The sequence below is a fragment of the Lagenorhynchus albirostris genome, chromosome 7, assembly GCF_949774975.1.
Source record: "Lagenorhynchus albirostris chromosome 7, mLagAlb1.1, whole genome shotgun sequence".
NCBI classification, from domain to species: domain Eukaryota; kingdom Metazoa; phylum Chordata; class Mammalia; order Artiodactyla; family Delphinidae; genus Lagenorhynchus; species Lagenorhynchus albirostris.
The window spans coordinates 51,965,311-51,981,996 of record NC_083101.1 but is presented as its reverse complement, the minus strand read 5'-3'; the positions used below and the strand labels follow the sequence as shown (position 1 = coordinate 51,981,996).

Below are 16,686 nucleotides of genomic sequence, written 5' to 3'. Positions count from 1 at the left end.
ACTGACAGCACTATCACATGCCAAGCTTCCCCTCCTGGAAGTTCTGCCACTTCCCAGGTCAAGCCTCCTGGAAGGTTCTCTTCTCTCTGCCTTCCTGAGAAATTAATTCTTAGCTAAGCCCTCCTCCCTAACAGCTAGCCAAAGGCTACTGTGCACACTTTGAGACAGAGAAACTGAAGGATATTTCCCAAGCCAAATGGCTTTGTGCAAATCATTATGCTAAGAGAGGCAGTTTAGCAAAGTCCAGGCATATACGGCCAAAGACCTTTCCTTTCTCCCACCTCTCAGTTCTCTCCACTCCCACTTCCTCACGCATTCCTGGAGAAACTTAGTCTGCAAGTTTCTTACTCATTGACAGTTGACTCATGCAAGCCCCTTTCCATCAGGACTATTGGATAGACAGAAAAAAATATATATGAATATTTTTACTCTCACCCAGAAAACTGGACTTGCCTAAGCTATAGAAAGGCCATTGTATCTCTCAAGGTATTTGAATTTCACATGAAAAATCAACTCCCAGACACAACCACTTACACATATAGTTTATTTAAAAATAAAATATTCATCCCTATATTCTAACTGGATTCTAACATGTTACCTTAGGTAGGGACTACTATCCATCTCCCCATTTTACACAAGATTCCCCAAGGCTCAAAGACACAAGTAGTCAAACTATGGTCCACAGGCCGAAGTCAGCCCCCTGCACCTGTTTTATAAATAAAGTTTTATTGAAACACAGTGGTATCCATTCATTTACATATTTTTAATGGCTGCTTTAGCTATGATTCCAGAGTTGAATATTTTGGACAGAGCCCATATGGTCCACAAAGCCAAAATTATTTATTATCTGGTCCTTTACAGAAAAAGTTTGCCAACTTCTACTAGAGAGAGAATCTGCCTTTCACTAAGTCACTACTCAGCAATTTTCCACAAGGCCTTGAGCCTGATGAATTTCCTACGGGAAGTCAGACACATCTCTAGCCCAGCACATCTGACTCTTTCCACTCTGCCACACTGCCTTCAAAAGAACTGTTCAGTGTCTACAGGGCTCTCTGGCTGGGCCAGGAGAACCACAGATCACACCACTGTTATAGAGCAACATACAGAGGAAACACCCGGGGCTGTACAGGATGGAGTATACTATGAAGACAGAAGGGCTACTCCACCCGATTGCAAAGCCCTTACTTGCAAGTGATACCAAAGATGAACATACCCAAGACTTTTCCAAATGGCACCCATGACCTTGAGCTGAAGGCCCCTGGGACATCTGTTTGTGGTTCAACCCTTGGAAAGACCTCTGCAGACTTCTACCATTCTTAGAACTTTGCATGTCTGGTCTCTTGTGTTTTTGCTGTTGTTGCTTCTGTTATTGTGGTTTGATTTCATTGATTTTTGAGGCTTTTAACTCTATTTAGTAAGTTGAGTCTTAGAGTCATAGAAAGATTTGATGGATGTTTATTACCAGGGATGTGGAAATGTGGGAAAAGCCCACTGGAATCAAAAACTACCTTTGTAGGGCTTCCCTGGTGGCGCAGTGGTTGAGAATCTGCCTGCTAATGCAGGGGACACGGGTTCGAGCCCTGGTCTGGGAGAATGCCACATGACGCGGAGCAACTAGGCCTGTGAGCCACAACTGCTGAGCCTGTGCGTCTGGAGCCTATGCTCCGCAATGAGAGGCCGCGATAATGAGAGGCCTGCGCACTGCGATGAAGAGTGGCCCCCACTTGCCACAACTAGAGAAAGCCCTTGCACAGAAACGAAGACCCAATACAGCAAAAATAAATAAATTAATAAAAAACTCCTACCCCTAACATCTTCTTTAAAAAATAAAAAACTACCTTTGTAAAAATCCTAAAATGCCTATTGTGCATCAAGTAGTTCTAGAATTTAGAGATTGATTGTTTCTTTGTTTGGAGGGGAGTTGTTTAGTTTTTCTTTAAGAGGATGGGGAAGAAGCAAGAAGTGGGGATAGGGCGTATAAGACTAACCAGCCTAGAATATACCCTCCTAAACGGCAAAACCCACCCATTTTACACAGCCAGGTATCCCCCAGTAACTTAAACACATACCCAGTGTGGCAAACGGCACTGCCCTGGATCTTGGAAACAAGACCCATAAAGTACATACCCGAGGATGTACTGTTCTTGGAAGATTTCTGCACCAGACACAAACTTGTACACATTCAGCTTATGGTAAAAGAATTCTCATGTTGCAACTGGTTTGAGATTCCAGGAATGTGTGTGTTCAAATTTTTGTTTGAACATTTTGAGTAACTTGCAGCTTTTCATGTGTTTTATGTTTGATTTTGATGTAGTTATTTTTTATTGGAGTGTTTTTGAAGAAATGCCCTGTGGTAAGTATGGTGACCTGAGAGAGGGAAGAAACACACAGCCTTTCCCATCTCTGAAGGCTACGAATTACAACCTAGGAAATCTCCTTCCTCCAAGAACTGCTTCATCTCTAGGGTTTAAAAGTGAAACCTTAGCACAAGGAGTTGCCTGGTGAGAAGACAGCCAACAAGAGTGTTAGGCAGGCAGGAGAAGTGGGCAAGATAGTGGAGTAGGAAGACCCTGAACTCATCTCCTCTCATGGGCACACCAAAATTATAACTATTTACAGAGCAACTATTGATGAGAAAGACCAAAATCTAGCATAAAAGATCTTCCACAACTAAAGACATAAAGAAACCACCACAACAAGATGGGTAGGAGGGGTGGATTTGCAGTAGAGTCAAGACCCATAGCCGCAGCTGGGTGACCCACAAACAAGAGGATAATTACAACTGCAGAGGTTCTCCCCAAGGAGCAAGTGGTCTGAGCCCCACAGCTCAGAGATCCTGCACTGGGAAGACAAGGCCCCAGAATGTCTGACTTTGAAAACCAAGGGGGCTTATGTTCAGGAGGGTTGAAGGGCTGTGGGAAAGAGAGAGATGCTCTTAAAGGGTGGGTGCAAAATCTCACAGGCTCCAAGTCCCAGTGTAGAGGAGTAGTTTGAAAGGAGCCTGGATCAAACCCACTTGCTGGTGAGCCCCCTAGGGAGGCAGGAGGCAACTGTAATGGAGACACTGGTGGCAGCCATTTCTGGGACCTCATTCTACCACAATAAAACTAGCACTGGCAAGCACCATCTTGGAATCCTCCCTCTAACCATTAGCTCTGGGGGTTTACTCACGCACCAGTAAACTAGCAGCAGCCAAAAGCCCCACCCCCAGGCCAAACAGACAGCATGGTCAAGTGGGATTTATGCCAGGGATGCAGGATTCTTCAATATAGGCAAATCAAACAATGTGATACACCATATTAATAAACTGAAGAATAAAAACCATATGATCATCTCAATAGATGCAGAAAAAGTGTTTGACAAACTCAACACCCATTTATGACAAAAACTCTCCAGGAAGTGGGCATAGAGGGAAGCTACCTCAACATAATAAAATCCATGTATGAAAAATCCACGACAAACATCATTCTCAATGGTGAAAAGTGAAAGCATTTCCTCTAAGATCAAGAAAAAGATAAGAATGTCCACTCTTACCACTTTTATTCAACATAGTTTTAGATGTTCTAGACACAGCAATCAGAGAAGAAAAAGAAATAAAAGGAATCCAAATTGGAAAAGAAGTAAAACTGTCATTGTTTTCAGATGACATGATACTATACATAGAAAATTCTAAAGACACTACCAGAGAACTTCTAGAGCACATCAATAAATTCAGTAAAGTTGCAGGATGCAGAATTAATACACAGAAATCTCTTGCATTTCTATACACTAACAACAAAAGTTCAGAAAGAAATTAAGGAAACAATCCCATTAATCATGGCATCAAAAAGAATAAAATACCTAAGGAGGCAAAAGACCTATATGCAGAAAACTGTAAGACACTGATGAAAGAAATCAAAGACAATACAAACAGATGGAAAGATATACCATGTTCTTGGATTGGAAGAATCACTACTGTCAAAATGACTATACTACTCAAAGCAATCTACAGATTCAATGCAATACCTATCAAATTACCAATGGCATTTTACACAGAATTACAACAAAAAGTTTAAAATTTGTATGGAAACACCAAAGAACACAAATAGCCAAAGCAATCTTGAGAGAGAAAAACGGAGCTGGAGGAATCAGGCTCCCTGACTTCAGACTATACTACAAAGCTATAGTCATCAAAACAGTATGGTACTGGCAGAAAAATAGAAATATAGCTCAATGGAACAGGATAGAAAGTCCAGAGATAAACCCAAGCACTTATGATCAACTAATCTATGACAAAGGAGGCAAGAATATATAATGGAGAAAAGGCAGTGTGTTCAATAAGTGGTGCTGGGAAAACTAAACAGCTACATGTAAAAGAATGAAATTAGAACACTCCCTAACCTCATACACAAAAATAAACTCAAAATGGATTAAAGACCTAAATGTAAGGCCATAAAACTCTTAGAGGAAAACACAGGCAGAACACTCTGACACAAATCACAGCAATATTTTTTTTGATCCACCTCTTAAAGTAATGAAAATAAAAACAAAAATAAACAAATGGGACCTAATTAAACTTAAAAGCTTTTTCACAGCAAAGGAAACCATAAACAAAATGAGAAGACAACCCACAGAATGGGAGAAAATATTTACAAATTAAGCAACCAACAAGATTAATCTCTAAAATATACAAACAGCTCATGTAGCTCAATATCAAAAAAACCCCAAACAACCCAATCAAAAAATGGGCAAAAGACCTAAATAGGCATTTCTCCAAAGAAGACACACAGATGGCCAAGAGGCACATGAAAAGATGCTCAACATCATTAATTATTAGAGAAGTGCAAGTCAAAACTGTCAATACAATGAGGTACCACTTCACACCAGTCAGAATGGTAATCAAAAAATCTACAAACAATAACTGGCAAGGGTGTGGAGAAAAGGGAACCCTCCTACACTGTTGATGAGAATGTAAATTGGTAGAACCACTATGGAGAACAGTATGGGGGTTCCTTAAAAAACTAAATATAGAACTACAATATGATCCAGCAATCCCACTCCTGGGCATATATCCAGAGAATACCATAATTCAAAAGGATACATGCACCCTAATGTTCATAGCAGCATTATTTACAATAGCCAAGACACGGAAGCAACCTAAATGTCCATCAACAGAGCAGTGGATAAAGAAGATGTGGTACATATATACAATGGAATGTTACTCAGCTATAAAAAAAAGAACAAAATAATCCATTTGCAGCAACATGGATGGACCTAGAGATAGTCATACTGAGTGAAGTAAGTCAGAGAAAGACAAATATCATATGATATCACTTATATGTGGAATCTAAAAAAATGGTACAAATGAACTTATTTACAAAACAGAAATAGAGTCACAAATGTAGAAAACAAACTTATGATTACTAGGGGGGAAGAAAGGGGATGGATAACTTGGGAGATTGGAATTGACATATACACACTATATATAAAATAGATAACTAATAAGGACCTATTGTATAGTACAGGGAACTCTACTCAATACTCTGTAATGACCTATATGGGAAAAGAATCAAAAAAAAAGCAGATATCTGTATGTATATAACTGATTCACTTTGCTGTACACCTGAAACACAACGTTGTAAATCAACTTTATTCCAATAAAAAATAAAGAATAAAAGCAAACTATAGGACCTCCCTGGTGATGCAGTGGTTAAGAATCTCCCTGCCAATGCAGGGGACACAGGTTCGATCCCTGGTCCAGGAAGATCCCACATGCCATGGAGCAACTAAGCCTGTGCACCACAACTACTGAGCCTGTGCTCTGGAGCCCACGAGCCACAACTACTGAGCCCGCATGCCACAACTATGGAAGCCCATGTGCCTAGAGCCCGTGCTTTGCAACAAAGAGAAGCCACCACAATGAGAAGCCTGGACACCGCAACAAAGAGTAGCCCCCGCTGGCTGCAACTAGAGAAAGCCCGTGCACAGCAAAGATGACCCAATGCAGCCATAAATAAATAAATAATGTCTGCTTTTTTTTAAAAAAACCAAAAAAACAAAACATACAAAGAACTCATACAATCCAACGTCAAAAACAAAACAAAACAAAAAAACAACCTGATAATAAAAATGGGCAGAGGACCTGAATAGACCTTTTTTCAAAGAGAATATACAGAAGGCCAACACATGAAAAGATCAACATCACTAATCATCAGGAAAATGCAAATCAAAACCACAATGAGATACCACCTCACAACTGTCAGAATGGCTATCATCAAAAAGACAACAAATAACAAGTGTTGGTGAGGGTGTGGAGAAAAGGGAACCCTAGTACACTGTTGGTGGGATTGTAAATTGATACAGCCACTATGGAAAATAGTATGGAGATTCCTTAAAATTTGAAAATAGAACTGCCACAGAAGTCAAAACTTTCACTTCTGAGCATTTACCCAAAGAAAGCAAAAACACTAATTTGAAAAGGTATTTGCACAGCAATATTCATTGCAGCATTATTTACAATAGCCAAGATATGGAAGCAAGCTAAGTGTCCATTGACAGACAAATGGATCAAGATACAACACACACACACACACACACACACACACACACACACAGGAATATTACTCAGCCATTTAAAAACATGATATCTTGCCATTTGCGACAACATGGATGATCTAGAGTGTATTATGCTAAGTGAAATTAGTCTGACAGAGAAAGACAAACACTGTATATTATCACTTACATGTGGAATATAAAATATGAAACAAATGAATGTAACAAAACAGAAATGAACTTACAGAGAACAAACTAGTGGTTGCCAGTGCGGAAATGGAAGAGAGGAAGGGCAAGATAGGGGTAGGGTATATAAGAAGTATATAAGTTTATATAAGAAGTATAAACTCTATGTATAAAATACATAAGCTACAAGGATATATTGTACAGCACAGGGAATACGGCTAATACTTTATCATAATTTTAAATGGAGTATAATCTATAAAAATCACTATGTTGTACCCCTGAAATTAATATAATATTGTAAATCAACTATACTTCAATTAAAAAATAAAGTTTTTTTAATTAAAAAAAACTTTTAGGTCTAAACAATAAAATACAGTGAGCGGAGCTTGTAAGGTTATTGATTTAAATAAACCAACTGTAAAAGAAAAAGACAAATGTCATATGATCTCACTTTTATGTGCAACCTAAAAAACAGGATAAACAAAACAAACTCACAGATACAGAGAACAAACAGGTGGTTGCCACAGGGGAGACGGTTAGAAAGGATGAGAAATAGGTAAAGGGGATTAAGAGGTAAAAACCTCCTGTTATAAAATAAATAAACCACAGGAATGTAGTATACAGCATAAGGAATATGGTCAATAATACTGCAATAATTTTGTATGGGGACAGATGGTTACTTATCGTGGTGGTTATTTCACAATGTATGCAAATGTCAAATCATTATGTAGTACATCTGAAACTAACATAATATTGTACAAACTATACTTCAATAAATAAATTTTTAAAAAATAATAATAAATAACACACAAAAGATATCTTTTAAAAAAGGGTGTCAGGCAATGGTTCTACTGGGCTGAGTCTCAGTGCCCTGAGATTCATCCTCTTCTTTTGCCTTAACTCTCCCAACACATATTATCTGACACATCATCAGACAGGGTATCTTATACCTCAAGGGAAATATGAGCTCACAGGTACTGCTGCAGAACAAATTTGTAATGTACAAATTGAGCAACTCTCCCAGGAGGCAGAAGAATAAAGAGATAGAAAATATATAAGAGCATTTTAGATCTGTGGAAGAAGGGAAAACTGTGTATATCTGGATAATGGGACTTAGAAAGAAACACAAAAAATAAAGAGGAGAAAATATTTGAAGAAATAATGAGGATAAATTTCCTAGAAATAAAGCTAGATCAAAGATCTGAAATTTAAAAGACCCACAGAATTCAAACAGAAGATATAAGGTAAAGTACACCTCTATCTAGAAGTGTAATTTAAGATTAGCAAAGACAAAGCAAAAATTCTAAAAGCATCTGGATTGAAGAAGATCACCTATAAAAGAATAAGAATCATATCGTAATTACACCTATTAACCCTAATACAAGGTACAAGAAATTAATGGAGCAGTTAAAGTATTGAAGAAAGATACATTCAAAACTAGATTTTTTCCAAGCAACCAAATTGTCATTCAAATATGAAGACATAATAAATATTCTTGGGCACACAGTCTTCACTAGTTTTTTTTTTTGCTACACACAAACATAATAGTAAGATTGTGTACTTCTGAAACACATTCAGAAGTACAAGAAATACGGGAAATAATGTGTATCAAATTTCTTGGTAAGATATATTACTATCCAAGCAATTTTAAAGGACAAAGAAGAAGAGAATGTATAACTCTAATAAACTAGAAATAAAATTCTAGAAAATATCAATATGATGGAGCTGGTGGGGGAGACAAGAAGTGTAAGAAAGAATGTGAGTGTTCTCTTGTTAAGGGCAGTATATAAATATTGACATGTTTAAAGAATCAGTGGAGATAAATAAACATGAGTCTTATGATGAAGGCAACTACCTGAAGCAAAAAATATAGAATAACTTTTCAACAAGCAAATACAAAAACATAAGTTCCAGCTATCCAATAGAAGACAGGAAAAGGGAAAAAAGAGAATGGAGAATCTGAACCTGTTATTCTTTTCAGTTTATCTATCAGGTAAGTCACATAATTCTCCAAAGTCAAGAATACCTTCTCCTGATGTTAACTTCTAGTAGACATTTTGCTTTACTTTTTGTACTTAGGACTTTGATGCACCTAAAACTTTTGTATATGGAACCAGAGAAGCATCAAAGAATAAAAAAGCGCTAATGAAAAGATTATCTTATCCCTACTGCTCTTCAGTGCCACCTTTGCCCTAAATCAAATGACCACATGAGTATTTTTTGGATGTTCTATTCTGTTCCAGTGATACATGTCTATCGTGACACCAATATCATACTGCTTTAATTCCGTAGCTATATACTGTAACAAACCTTGATATCTCCTAACCTTATTCTTAAACAAAGTCTTGGCTATTCTTAGACCTTTGCATTTCCATATACTTTTTCCAATTAGTTTGTCAATTTCTACACACACACACACACACACACACACACACACACACACACACACACAGAGAAACCTGGCATACTGATAGGAATTACATCTTTAAACTGTTGAGTCTTCCAATCCAGAAATATGATATAGCTATTTATTTAGGCTTTCTCTCAATATTTTTCATTTTCTGAGAAGAGAGCTCACAAATTTTTGCTAGATATAGTTCTATAGAGTTGATTTTTTGAAAACTGAATAATTTTCTCATAAATTATTGCTGATATATACAATGTATAATTTTGTATATTGACCATATATTTGGCAAGCTTGCTAAATTAGCCTAATCTAAATAATTTATCTATAAAGTATTTTGGATTTTCTATGATGTATCAAGTGTTTGATTTCTTCTTTTATAGACATTATTCTTTTCTCTTTTTTTTGTTCTTTATTGTGCTGGCTGCCTAGGCTCTTTAATGCAAATGTTGAATAGACAATGGTGATAGTGGATATATTTGTCTTGTTTCTTATTTCAAAAAGGAGACGTAGCTTTCAGTATTTCAACATGAGGGTAAAGTTTCTAGGAGGTTACTTGTGAGTACTCTATCAAATTAAGGAAGTTTCATTCTATTGCCAGCTTTCCATGAGTTTATTATCATAAATATTAATTTTTAATGGGCTTTCTGCATCTATGGAGATAATCTTATAATTTTCCTCCTTTGTTCTTTCATACAGTGTATTACATTGTTTGATATTTGAATTCTGAACCAGCCTTACATTTCTGGCACCAAAAAAAAAAAAAACCCACCCCCCCAAAAAAAAAAAAAAAAAAACTTAGCCCTGATATAGTAGCCTTTTTATATATTGCTGGATTCAGTTTTCTAACACTAATTTTGGATTTTTTAATCTATATTCATGAGTGAGATTGGCCTGTAATTTAACTTTTCCATAACAGTCGCATCAGATGATGTTATCAAGATTAAGCAGGTCTTATCAAATGAGCTTGGTCCATGACAGGGAGAATGCTTCATGCCACATGGAGGAGCCGTCAGCCACCGGCTGCGTGATGGCCTGAGCAAGCAGTACCCAGACATGCAGTGAACTGACTGACTGTTGATCTAGCTGGTGGCAGTGCATACCTGGCCAGATGGGTGCTGTGGGCTAGGACTGTGGGAAGGGGAGCTGGCCAGGCCACAGACAGTTGAGCATGCACTGTGACATCTTCTACTCTGCTCATCTGTATACATCCTTCAAAATAACAGCTTTTGCCTCAGTATTCCAGGGTTTCTTTTCTCACAGAATCCAACAGAGTTGCAGTTCTGAGTAAAAAACTTCCAGCAGAGATGATGAAAATGACAAACTCCGTAACTTTCCAAGGTTACCTGCCAAACTTCACTGAATTTACTGCTATATCCACTGCAAAGCTCATTTAGCATCATGCTGTGTTGATATCCAAGTCCTTTCGTGTTAGTCAACATCAAGCCCAGCTCTTTAATTCTGGGTGAATGTGGGCTGTGACCCAGCAGAGGACAGGCCCTCTCCCTGGTGAACATGCTGTAGTGGATATCTATTGTAAAAATTATAAAATTACTCTTGGTTGGAAATATGAACTTGCCTTTGAGAGCAACAGCGATAAGAGATGAAAGTTTATTACTGAACTTGCTCATGTGTTCAAAGACAATTGTTGAGAGTGAAAACTTTCCATTCTATTTTGAATCCATTTTTGTGAAAGAGACTGTAAACAAGATAGGAACAAAAGAGCCCCGTGGATGACAATATTTCTTGAACTTTAACCTCACAGACTAGCTGCAAAGCTCATGACACTCTATGATTTCTCTGGTTATTCTTGGAGAAGATAGCCCCTTCTTGTATATATCTCCTCATCTTTAAGTTATTTCTGAAGTTCTTAATGAACTTTTTTAAACAATCCCACGTTTTAGAGAAAGAATGAACTAACTGATGCTTCTATCAACTTTCTTCTTTTAAGCTATGTTTTTAATGCAGAATTTAGTTATGCAGGTAAATGCCTTTACTCGTGTTCAGTAGATAAAATGATAATTTCTAAAGAATATAGGAATGGAGTCTCTGTTATATAAAAATGTCTCACCACTGACCTTTATTAGAGTGAAGGCAAGGGAGTGCTGTAGTTCATACTACAAAAAAACTGCCAACACTGTAAATTAAATGGGTATTCATTTTGGAGATTAATTGCTAAGTTATAGCGCTCAATTAAGTACCTTCCAGAATGTGTCACTAAGTTTATATATCAGTGTTTTTACTTTTGCTCAAAAACAGAGAGGCTCACAACTTTATATAGGTTAATGGAGAAATGTGTCTAATGTTAATATCTTGTCTCTTTAAGCAATGAGGTATCTTATCTAAAAAGCAAGTGAACTAGTTGTTATAAATGGCTTCCTACATAGAGAAAGATGCATTCATTATTAAAGAAATATTTATCTCTTGTTCAGTTATTGAAATTGGAAAATTGTACCTTTAATGGAAGCAGTAACTTATACATCAGATTATTTTATGACTGGTTCAATGAAAAGTTCCTAGTCTACTATCAATTTACTTGAAGAATAATTAGTTTTGCAAATCAAAGGTGCTAGAACCAAAAGGAAAATTAAATACCCCAGACTTTATTTTAAAATTTTTCAGAAGGTTAAAGCTACAAGATAGGTTTTAAATTCAAGTGAATTGATATTTGCTTTGTGGATTTTTTTAAAAACTGAGTTGGGAAGTTTTCGCTTTCCTACCTACTAGAAGAGACTGTGTAAAACTGGTATTGTTTCTTTCTCAAGTAATTAGTAAAAGAGAAGCCATCTGAGCCTGGAGTTTTCTTTGAGTTAAGGTTTTAAATTACTGATTTTTTTTTTTTTTAATTCTTGTAGCAGTCTTCTTCTTGTCTTGTTAAGTTGCGTTTTTCTAGTAGGTTTTCCATTTCATCTAAATTTGGTACTTCCGTATTTCTAGTAAATTGTCCATTTCATCTAAGTTTTCTAATGCATTGTCCTAATATTGTTCATAATATTTTTATGTCATTTAATGTCTGTAGGATACACAGTAAAGTCTCATTTTCATAACTACCTTATTGTTGCTCAATTTGGCCAATGTGTTTATTACTAATTATTCAAACCAGCTTTGGGCTTCAATAATCTTCTCTATTGTACATTAGGAAATGTTTTCATTAATATCTGCTCCAATTTTTACTATTTTTTCTTTTTTCTTTGGGTTTGTTGTTTTTTCCTCTTACTTTTTATGCTTAAATCATTTACTTTAATAGATGCTTAGATCATGTTTACATTTTTCTTTTATAATATATGCATCTAAGGCCATAAACTTCTTTGTGCAGAGCTTTAGCTGTATCCCACAATACATCATATGAAAATGTCCTATTTTCATTTTAATTCAGTTGAAAATACATTTTTTAACATCTTTATTGGAGTATAATTGCTTTACCATGATGTGTTAGTTTCTGCTTTATAACAAAGTGAATCAGCTGTACATATACATATATGCCCATATCTCTTCCCTCTTGCGTCTCCCTCCCTCCCACCCTCCCTATCCCACCCCTCTAGGTGGTCACAAAGCACCGAGCTGATCTCCCTGTGCTATGCAGCTGCTTCCCACTAGCTATCTATTTTACGTTTGGTAGTGTACATATGTCCATGCCACTCTCTCACTTTGTCCCATCTTACCCTTCCCCCTCCCCGTGTCCTCAAGTCCATCTCTAGTAGGTCTGCATCTTTATTCCCGTCCTGCCCCTAGGTTCTTCATGACTTTTTTTTTTCTTTTTAGATTCCATATATATGTGTTAGCATACGGTATTTGTTTTTCTCTTTCTGACTTACTGCACTCTGTATGACAGACTCTAGGTCCATCCACCTCACTACAAATAACTCAATTTCGTTTCTTTTTATGGCTGAGTAATATTCCATTGTATGTATGTGCCACATCTTCTTTATCCATTCATCTGTCAGTGGACACTTAGGTTGCTTCCATGTCCTGGCTATTGTAAATAGAGCTGCCACGAACATTGTGGTTACATTCTAATTTATACTGTGATTTCGCCTTTGCCCCATAGATCTTTAGAAGTGTACTACTTAACTTTCATACATTTGGAGGTTTTCTACTTTTCTTTTGTTTAATGATTTCTTTCCACTGGTTTAAATAACACAGTTCCTATAATTTTAATCTTTAAAATTTGTTGAGACCCATTTATTTTATGACACAACGTATGTTCAACTTTGATGAATTTTTCAAGTGCGTTTAGAAAAAACGGATTTTGCAGCCACGGGGTACAATGAAGGGTACGCCTATTTTGTCGTCTTTCATTGTGTTGCTCAAACCTTTTATATCTGTACTGAATTTTCTAATTGTTCTATCAGTTACTAAGAAAAAAGTACACTAAAAATCTCCCACTATGATGGTGAATTTGACTATTTCTCTTAATTCTGTCATTTTTTTGCTTGTGATATTTTGAAGCTAAATTATTAGTTACATATACATTTAGAATTATATCCTGGTGAATAAACTTTTTATCATTATCAATATTCTTATCTGTAGTATACTTTTTGCTTTAAAATAAACTTTCTATTTGCACTTTATTAGTTCACCTGTTCTGTGTTCTGGTTTCTATCCTTTCTTCCCTTCTATTAGATTAAGTGGTTTATATTATTCCATCTTTCTCTCTCCATTATGTAATTTTACATACATACATTCTTCTGTCATTTGTTTAATGATTACCTTAGCAATTACATCTTTGATGTCTTAAAATATTTTACCACTTCTCAATGCAAGGCCTTTAGAACGCTTCAACTCTATTTACTACTCACTTGACAGCTATTTTAATTGCATATGCATCTTTATTTCTTCTTCAATTTTGAAAGAATTTTTAAGAACGTAAAATTCTAAGTGGTCAGTTATTTTCCTTCAGCACTTTAAAGATATCATTCCCTTCTCTGATTTTTCCACTTCTGTTGAGAAATTAACTGTTGGGATCATGGTTGCTCCTTTAATGGTAATATAACTTTTCTCCCCCCTTTGCCTGTCTTTCAAACTTTTTTCTTTGTCTTTGGTTTCTAGCAGTTTCTCTCTAATGTGCCAAGATGTGGTTTTATTTTTATTTATCCTGCTTGGTGTTTATATTATTTCTTAAATCTATGATTTCACATGTTTTATCGTATTTGGAAAGTCCACAGCCATTATCTCTTCAAATATTGCTCCTGCTGCATCTACTCTCTTCTCCTTTTGGAATTCCAGCTTCAGATGTGTTACAGCTTTTCATGATGATCCATGTAATGTTTAGTTTCTTTTATCTATTTTCCATCTTTTTGTCTCTCCATGTTTTGTCTAAAAGATCTTCCTATCATCCAGTTCACTGAAGTTTTTCCTCAGCTTGCTTTAAACTGCTGTTAAATTCAATCCACTGCATGCTTAATTTCAGTTATTATTTTTTATCCCTAGAATGTCTATTTGGTTCTTTTTCATAGGTCCTGGTTTTCTGAAATTTTTAATTCTCTCTCTTAATTCCTTATGCATGGTTATTTACAAGTCTATGTGTGATAATCCCATTGTCTGATGCCCTAGGAGGCTGTTTCTATTTTCTTATTGTCTCCTTTGACTTATGGTCAAGTCTTGTCTACTTTTATGCCTGGTTGTTTTTGTTGGAATTTTAACACTATTGAAAACTGTAGAGATGATCTGAACCTGTGAATATGTTAGCTTTCTAGAGAGGATTGAATTTTCTACTGGCAGGCAAGGAGATTGGGGCATTAGCAATCCAGATCACCATAATCCAATTAGGGCTTGAGATTATTCAGAAACTAAACTTCAGCTTCTGCAAGGGCTGGTCTACTTCTTGGATACCCTTAATCATATAGTGATATTAAACTCTCTGTGGTTTTGACTCAAAGATTGCAGTTTACTTGGCCCCCTTCTCTCTGAAGGGCACTGAAATCCAACTTTTGGCATTACAAACACATGAGCCTGTTGAAAATTCTGTTCAGCTCTTTATCATCAAGTGAAACAAGCAAATACCTCCAGGGTAAAACCAGTCCCAAATGCTCACTCTTCTTCATGCCTTCTTTCCCAAATCCTGGCCCTGGAATATCTCAGTGCCTTTCTTATAGATTTGAAAGGCCTTTAAAAAAGAATTTTTAAAGATTTGAACAGCTTTTCTAGTTGTCCTAAGTGGGACTATAGGGCTAAAGCAGATTGTACATCACTACCAGAAGTCTCTTCACTGAATTTTTTAAAGCTCAAATCTCTCAAAATTCTTTTAGATACCACTTATCTTTTAAAAGATTTATGGTGTCCATTTCTTCACCTCATACTCACAATTCGACTCACTCTCATCTTTTCCCTCAATGATCCACCAAAAAAATCTAAGGCAAAAGTCATCGATGACCTCTATTTTGCTAAGTCAACATGATCCTTTTCAGCCATCTTCTCCTTCAACTTCTCAGCCACATTTGTCACTGTTGGTATCTCCCCCTTTTCCCTTTTCATACCTTACAAATTTTGAATCAAGCGTCTATGCTGCCTATTCAAAAATCAATAAATGCGTTTTATAAGGAAATAGCCCAATTCCATGATTAGAAGATAATTCTTTCAGCTCAAAATTTTGAGCAATTTGAAATGCAAATACCTCAGGAAAGGTATAGCAGATCTATGTGCATTCTTGCTTACACTACTACTTCAACTTACTTGCTAAGGAGAGAAAAAGAGAAACAATTTTTAAAGTTCACTTCTGTCCACAATTTCTTTCATTGAAGAGTTGTCCTAGAATAAGTGTACAATGAGGATGAGAATTCCTCTCTTAGTTCCTATGTATTTCTCCCTGAGTTAACTTATCACTCGAAGTTCAACCCTCATGTTTAAAACTACAACATATGCGCCCTGTAAAATATCCCTAAAATATAAGCAAACTACTTCATTTTGTCAACTCGTAGAACTGGTCTAAAACATGTAGGAAAAAAATATATCTGTGCTAGACTTTTCTGAAAGATATGTATTGACATGTATCTGTTTATATAGCAGATACTCTGTTATTCTTTATGGTGCCCATGGTGATTTAAGAAATTTTTGCTCACTTTAACACCATACCCCACAATATATATATTACAATTCCTCTGTAAGTCATTATCAATTATTTATATGTTTAAGTCAACAAATGTATACTGAATGCTTACGATTTGTTAGGAATTCTTTTGGTACTAGAGACCCAGGAAGCACACAGATTTAGTACGAAGCTTGAGTATAAAAGTTATAAACGAATATGATCTGTGCTATGATGATAGTCTGCAGAGAGCTTAGGAGACGGATATACCCTTACTGCTGACAGCATTTTGCTTCCCATTATACGGAAGCAGCTGACTGCCTTCAAACACCAAGAAAGCAGCCACAGGTTGCCTTCCAAATTTGGGGAAACCCAGTGCTGCATTTCAACGCCATAAGAGCCACTGAAATGGGAGACTCAGAGCAGTACCTGGGCTCAGGAGCCCTCCGACCACATGTCAAGGAGCTGCACTAAAAACTCTCCTTGAGCTCTCCAGCTATGTGAGTCTACAGTAACCAATTTCCTGTTGGAACCCTCCAAG

General features: G+C 36.4%; 1 pseudogene; it reads left to right on the top strand.

The window, feature by feature from the left end:
* Positions 1–10,428: 10,428 nt before the first annotated feature.
* LOC132522630 (protein yippee-like 1) lies at positions 10,429–10,773 on the top strand (annotated as a pseudogene).
* The last annotated feature ends 5,913 nt before the right edge of the window (positions 10,774–16,686 follow it).